We start from the raw sequence: 6,335 nt of genomic DNA, 5'->3' as shown, positions 1-6,335 counted from the left end.
GCTTGACTCGAAGACGCGAGAGTTCGAGCTTGCCGCGGCCCTTGAGAGCAAAAAAAATGCCAAGGCCGAAGCCCAAAAGGCCCTCCAGGAGATTAATGCGATGAAGAAGATAGCGGCGGGTAAGGCATTCTATATGCAAAGCAAGCATGTGAAAGTAAATTACCTGTTACTTACCCGGATCCGGAGCTCTCCAGGAGCATTCACAGATTTGCCCCGCAGCGTGTCGGATGCCGCACAGTTTTACCAGGCCGAGGAGGGAAGCTCAACGGAGAAGCTGTTCAGGTCTCAGTATACTGGGACCGAACACTCGATGCCTCTGAGCGACCAGCTGAAGAAACTGGTCGAGCTGCACAAGGCGGCCGAACAGGCCATCAAGGGCTTTATAGTCCGGCTGTGGCCTGGCGACGCCCTTCCGAACAGCTACTTCGGCCTGGTGAGGCGGGTTGTGGATGCCTACCCACGGCTGGAAGTCGTCAAGCGGTCCGTCTGCATCGAAGGTGCACGTCGGGCTTTCGCCCATGTGAAGGTGCAATGGGCCAAGCTAGATGTCGTGAAGCTGATCAAGGAAGGGCATCCGGAGGGCAAGGAGCATCGCCACCCTGAGATGTACTATGAGGGTGTCCTGAAGGGTGCTCGTCTCGTAGCGGACGAGTGTTCAAAAGATATAATATTCGAGTAAATTCGCTCGTGTAATCCTGTGTTTATGAAAACTTGTTCATATGCGCTATGCAACGCTTGTTTGAATTTAAAATATTACCTTATGTGCGGCTATTTATCAAATCTGAGAGATGGCTAGTCATCGGCTTCTGCCCCCATGCCACGAGTGCTGGGGTGTTCGGGATAAACCTGAGCACTCTTGTTCCCATTTTTGGGTCCTTCGAGGGAGGTGCTAAGCACAACGAACAAGGCAATCGGACTGTAATGCATTATCACTCTCACTTAGCCATAGAATTCTATAATTTTAAATTTCGGCGAAGCCACTAGTATTCGGAAGGCCTAATCTGGGGCGCGATACACGCCTTAAGCCGGACATGGCCGACTCCTCGCTCTAAGCGACATAAGTCTTTAAGGGCTTGAAAACCTCTCGAGCAGCGACCAGTCTCTCGCCTTATCATGACAGTCAGTTTTAGCTTTCTCTACTGAGGTGTTTAGCCCAGTAGAACCGGGGCACAATCGCACAAGTTCTCCCAGTGCTACCTTAGCCGATATAGCGGAACGTAAGGTACCAAAACATGGGAGCCGGGCAAACCCAACTATTGACCCAAGACGTGATTCGGAGCTGATGCATATAATGCTATAAGTTCGGGGTGCCGCACCGTTGAATGTGTTCGGACTTCTCACGCCATATTCTGGGGTATGCTTAAGCCCCTGGCGTATTGGCCGTACCAGAGTGTACGGGTGCTGGATGTCATAAATGAACATATATGTATAAAAAGGAAGAATGCAATAAAAGCCTTAAAGTAATGCATTGTTTATTAAAAAACGTGTGTTAGAGCAGAATGATACAGGTAGTGCGAGAAGCAAAAAGTAGGACTATGTCCCCTCCAAGGGCAAGCTGAGGAATGGTATTAAAGTAAATATGTCACTCGTTATCGTAATCCACCTGGGAATTCCGTGGTGTGACGTAGCTTTCTGCCTCCTTGGATGCTACATCGTGTGTTCGGCAATCATGCTGTCGGACAGGGTTTCCAAAGATTGAAGTCCTGAAAGAGAAAAATAACAAAGCGGGAAGCCCCTGGTGCGGTTTAAGCCGCATCTTGGAGCGTGCCGCAGTCCTGCCCCCTCCCCGCCTGTGCCCATGGTATTTTTAATGCGTAATTATGTACGCATGGCACAGATTTCGCCATTTGGCTGGGACCGGGGTGGGGCCGCATTGCTATGCGAGCTCGGGATGTGCCAGGCGGTCCTATTGCTGATTACTCCGGGCGCGCTTGAATATGTCCGGGTACTTAAACACTAAACTAGTGGATTGCCTTAAGAGGCTGCTTTGCGCTTCCGCTGCGAGGGCCGCAGTGTGCTCCTCTGTTCGGAGAGAGCGCTCTGTGTTTCCATTAATTGTAATGACTCCCCGAGGTCCTGGCATCTTGAGCTTGAGGTATGCATAATGCGGTACCGCATTGAATCTCGCAAATGCGGTTCGCCCGAGCAGTGCATGATAACCACTGCGGAATGGGACTATGTCGAAGATTAACTCTTCGCTTTGGAAGTTATCCGGGGATCCGAAGACCACTTCCAGTGTGACTGAGCCTGTGCAATGGGCCTCTACACCTGGTATGACGCCTTTAAAGGTCGTTTTTGTGGGTTTGATCCTTGAGGGGTCTATACCCATTTTGTGCACTATGTCCTGATAAAGTAGGTTCAGGCTACTGCCGCCATCCATAAGGACTCGAGTGAGGTGAAATCCGTCAATGATTGGGTCTAGGACCAGTGCGGAGAATCCGCCATGACGAATACTAGTGGGGTGGTCCCTGCGATCGAAGGTGATCGGACAGGAGGACCATGGGTTGAACTTTGTGGCGACTGGCTCCAACGCATATACGTCCCTGAGCGCACGCTTCCGCTCCCTCTTGGGGATGTGGGTTGCATATATGACGTTCACCGTCCGCACTTGTGGAGGGAACCTCTTCTGTCCTCCGGTATTCGGCTGCCGGGGCTCCTCCTCGTCATCGCTATGTGGCCCCTTATTTTTGTTTTCGGCAATTAACTTGCCAGCCTGCTTGAACACCCAACAATCCCTGTTGGTGTGGTTGGCTGGCTTGTCTGGGGTGCCGTGTATTTGACACGAGCGATCGAGTATACGGTCCAAACTGGACGGGCCCGGAGTACTTTGTTTGAATGCCTTTTTCCGCTGACCGGGTTTAGAGCCTTTGAATCCGGCATTGACTGTCGTATCCTCAGTATTGTCGCTGTTAATGCGGCGCTTATGTTTGTTGCGACGTGACCTGCTATTGCCGTCCTTCGTATCCGAAGTACCATGGTTATTTGATATGTTATTACTGCGAGCCAGCCAGCTGTCTTCTCCCGCACAAAAGCGGGTCATGAGTGTCGTGAGGGCTGCCATAGATTTCGGCTTTTCCTGACCAAGGTGCTGGGCTAGCCACTCGTCGCGGATGTTGTGCTTGAAAGCTGCTAGGGCTTCTGCATCCGGACAGTCGACGATTTGATTTTTCTTTGTTAGGAACCGTGTCCAGAATAACCTGGCCGATTCGTCTAGCTGCTGGATTATGTGGCTCAAGTCATCGGCATCTGGTGGTCGCACATAAGTGCCCTGAAAGTTGTCGAGGAATGCGGCTTCCAGATCTTCCCAACAGCCAATGGACTCTGCTGGCAAGCTATTGAGCCAATGCCGAGCTGGTCCTTTGAGTTTCAGTGGGAGGTATTTAATGGTGTGTAGATCATCACCGTGTGCCATGTGGATATGCAGGAGGAAATCCTCGATCCATACCGCGGGATCTGTTGTGCCGTCATATGATTCTATATTTACGGATTTGAAAACCTCTGGGATTTGATGATCCATCACTTCGTCTGTGAAGCATAAGGGGTGTGCGGCGCCTTTGTACTGGGCTATATCACGACGCAACTCCAATGAGTCTTGCCCGCTGTACTCGGCCCGGCCAGATTTACTTTTACTATATCCGGCATGACAATTATCGTCTCGCGTAGTGGCGCGCCCTCTTGATCCGTAGATCGATCTTGCGTGTTTTGCTTTGTCCTCCAATACATCTCGCAGGTCTGGCGTATTTCCCCATGCCTTTTTATTTGAATGGCGTTGGGTGCAGGCTGAGCTTTTGGCTGGAATGCCTCTCTATCGCGGCCACGAGGTGGCCGGTCAGCCGCATCATACGCTTCTTCCTCTAGTCGGGGTAGCAACCTGCATTTTGGGTAACTCTTGGAGGGGCGTTCGAGTTTATATTCCTCGGCCGCCAGGACTTCAGTCCATCTGTCAGCTAGCAGATCTTGATCAGCTTGAAGCTGGTGCTTCTTCTTCTTAAGGCTATTTGCCGTGGCAATAAGCCGGCGCTTGAAGCGCTCTTGTTCGACGGGATCCTCTGGCACGACGAATTCTTCATTGTCGAGGCTTGCCTCGTCTTCGGAGGAGGCACGTAATTATCATCCTCCTCATCTGCCGCTCTCTCAGGAGGGCCGGCCTCTCCATCCTCCTGCCCTAAATTGTGCTGGAGGGGATTATTGCCATCTTCGGCACTATCCGGAGTGCTATTATCTCCTATGCGGGTATCACCACTTTTGCTTTGGCGGGACTTAGAGCAGCGCCGCTGACGTCGACGCTTGTGTTGCTTCTTGGAGGGGTCATCCTCCGCTGTCTCGTTGCCATTGCCTTCTTTGGGTGTGTCCACCATGTATATATCGTATGATGAGGTGGCTGTCCAGTGCCCTGTGGGCAGTGGTTCCTCTTCGTCTCCCGCATCGTCGTCCATACCGTCGATGTCTTCGGAGTCGAAGTCGAGCATGTCGATTAAGTCGTCGACAGTGGCTACTAAGTGGGTGGTGGGTGGGCAGCGAATTTCTTCGTCATCCACATCCCAATCCTGCCGCACATAGTTCGGCCAGGATCCTCCTGACAAGGAGAGATACCTTAATGAGTTCATTATGTCACCAAAGGGCGAGTGCTGAAAAATATCCGCGGAGGTAAACTCCATGATCGGTGCCCAATCGGATTCGCTAGGAACGGGCGCAGGCGGTTCGGAGTCCGTGGCCGGAGAAGGATCCGGCAGTTTGACAACACGGCTCTCGTGCATGGTAAGGTCGATGTTCGGCTCGATCGCCGCTCAGGATAAGGCTTCCCTGGCAGGGTCCATCCACCCGTCCATGGATGGTGCAACTAGCTCCGAATTGAGGGTCGGAGCGGCTGCCGGTGTGATCTCCTGAACACTGTCCGATGGTAGAGCTAAATCGTACTCATCGTGACCGTGTGACGCACAAGACAGGGGCTCGAGTCCGTCGAAGATCAAGTCTCCGCGGATATCGTCCGTGTAGTTTAAGCTTCCAAACCTGACCTGGTGGCCAGGGGCGTAACTTTCGATCTGCTCCAGATGGCCAAGCGAGTTGGCCCACAGTGCGAAGCTGCTGAACACAAAGATCTGTCCGAGGAGAAAAGTCTCACCCTGGACTGCATCGCTATCGATGATCGTAGGAGCCATCAAGCCTAACGGCGACGACACAGAGGAACTCTCAATGAAAGCACCAATGTCGGTGTCAAAACCGACGGATCTCGGGTAGGGGGTCCCGAACTGTGCGTCTAAGGCGGATGGTAATAGGAGGCAGGGGACACGATGTTTTACCCAAGTTCGGGCCCTCTTGATGGAGGTAAAACGCTACATCCTGCTTGATTAATATTGATGATATGGGTAGTACAAGAGTAGATCTACCACGAGATCGGAGAGGCTAAACCCTAAAAGCTAGCCTAAGGTATGATTGTATGTTGTCCTACGGACTAAAACCCTCCAGTTTATATAGACACCGGAAAGGGCTAGGGTTACGCAAGGTCGGTTAGAAAGGAGGAGATATACATATCCGTATTGCCTAGCTTGCCTTCCACGCCAAGTAGAGTCCCATCCAGACACGAGATGAAGTCTTCAATCTTGTATCTTCATAGTCCAACAGTCCGGCCAAAGGATATAGTCCGGCTGTCCGGAGACCCCCTAATCCAGGACTCCCTCAGACGGCCCAAAGAATGTCATGCAGCTGCGTCTTTGTCCCGCCCAGGACAAAAAGCCCATTTTCTGTCATGATTTTTTGTCATAGAATTAGGAGCCCACCACATCTACGATGATCCAGGTTTTGTCACAATTATCGTCATAGAAGTGTCATAAGTATGATAGAAAAAAATCGTTCGGACCAAAATGTCACAGATGTGTCTTTTTTTTGTAGTTTATGTGGGAACCAAAATGTCACGGAACCAATATGTCTACATAGTTCTCGAACCCGTAGGGTCCGCACGCTTAACGTTCAATGACGATTTTGTATTATATGAGTTATGTGATTTGGTGACCGAGTGTTGTTTGGAGTCCCTAATGAGATCACGGACATGACGAGGAGTATCGAAATGGTTGAGACGTAAAGATTGATATATAGGAAGATGGTATTCGGACACCGGAAGTGTTTCGGGATGCACTGGGTACTTATCGAGTCACCGGAAGGGGTTCCGGGCACCCCCGACAAAAGATATGGGCCTTATGGGCCTAGAGGGGAAGCACACCAGCCACCAAGGGGCTCGTTCACCCCCCTCCATATGGGTTGGCCAAATTGGAGTAGGAAAGGGAAAGAAGGAAATGAAAAAGGGAATAGGATTCCCCCTTCCCCCTCTTCCCTTCCTA

This window comes from Triticum dicoccoides, chromosome 7A (genome assembly GCF_002162155.2).
Source record: "Triticum dicoccoides isolate Atlit2015 ecotype Zavitan chromosome 7A, WEW_v2.0, whole genome shotgun sequence".
NCBI lineage: Eukaryota > Viridiplantae > Streptophyta > Magnoliopsida > Poales > Poaceae > Triticum > Triticum dicoccoides.
The sequence above is the reverse complement of the archived record's forward strand: the minus strand, read 5'-3'. Positions refer to the sequence as shown.